The sequence below is a fragment of the Seriola dumerili genome, unplaced genomic scaffold (genome assembly GCF_002260705.1).
Source record: "Seriola dumerili isolate Sdu_G_001 unplaced genomic scaffold, Sdu_1.0 BDQW01000052.1, whole genome shotgun sequence".
In the NCBI taxonomy this organism is placed as follows: Eukaryota; Metazoa; Chordata; class Actinopteri; order Carangiformes; family Carangidae; genus Seriola; species Seriola dumerili.
In genome coordinates this window covers 16,306,427-16,307,820 of record NW_019174307.1, presented here as the reverse complement: position 1 = coordinate 16,307,820, position 1,394 = coordinate 16,306,427, and positions in this window count along the sequence as shown.

Genomic DNA, 1,394 nt, shown 5'->3' with positions numbered 1-1,394 from the left:
TAAGGCCATAAAACGTCATTTACGTATAGTAAGGCATAAAATACAAATGTCTCATTAGTATAGTAGGCATAAAAAGGCATAAAAACGTCATATTATAGTAAGGGCATTTAAAAAGTGCATAAACGTATAGTATAGTAAGGCATAAAACGTCATATATAATAAGGCGATAAGTCTATAGTAATGCATAAAAATAAAAACGTCATTAAGTATACTAAGGCATAAAAATCACAAATGTCCATAGTTATAGTTAAGGCATAAAAAGTCATTAAAAAACGTCATAGTATAGTAAGGCATAAAAACATGCATAGTAATAGTAAGGCATTAAAAATCATAAGTCATAGTACAGTAGGCATAAAAAGTCATAAAAAAAGTCAGTTAAGTAAGGCATAAAAAGTCATAAAAGACGTCATAGTATAGTAAGGCATAAAAAAATACGTCATAGTATAGTAAGGCATAAAAAGTATACTATATAAGAAAAACGTATTAGTATTAGTTAAGGCATAAAAACGCATAGTTATAGTAAGGCATAAAAACAGTTCATAAGTATAGTAAGGCATAATAAAGTCAAAAAAACGTTCATAGTTATAGTAAGGCATAAAAAGTCGCTAAAACGTCAATAGTATAGTAAGCCATAAAAACTCATTTAAACGTAAGTAAGGTAAAGTCCATAAACAACGTTCATAGTATAGTAAGGCATAAAACAGTCAATACTAGTAAGTCATAAAAACGTCATAGTATAGTAAGCATAAAAAGGCTAAAAAACGTCATGTATAGTAAGCATAAAAAGTTCATAAAAAACTATCATAGTATAGTAAGGCATAAAAAACGTCATAGTATAGTTAAGGCATAAAAAAAGTCCAAAAAACGTCATAGTATAGTAAGGCATAAAAACGTCATTGTATAAGGCATAGTATAAAGTGCATAAAAAACTCATAGTATAGTAAGGCATTAAAAGTCAAAAAAACGTCATAGTATAGTAAGGCATAAAACGTCATAAAAGTATCAGTAAGTGAGCATAAAACGGATGATAGTGCCATAAAAAGTCATAAAAACTTCATAGTATAGTAAGGCATAAAAAGTCAAAAAAAACGTCCATAGTATAGTAAGGCATAAAACGGTCATAAACGTATAGATAGGTGACGGGATAACGTCGTATAGGCATAAAAACGTCATAAGTTCATAGATAGCAAGGCATAAAGTATATTTAGAAGATAGTCATAAAAAACAGTACAGTAGGCATAATTCATAGTATAGTAAGGCATTAAAGTCAATAAAACGTCATGTATAGTAAGGCAATAAGAAAATCTAAAGTCATACAATAGCCATAAAGTATTAGAGCATAAAAAACAGAAAGTCAAAATGCAAAATTTACGATACATAGTATAGTAAGGCGG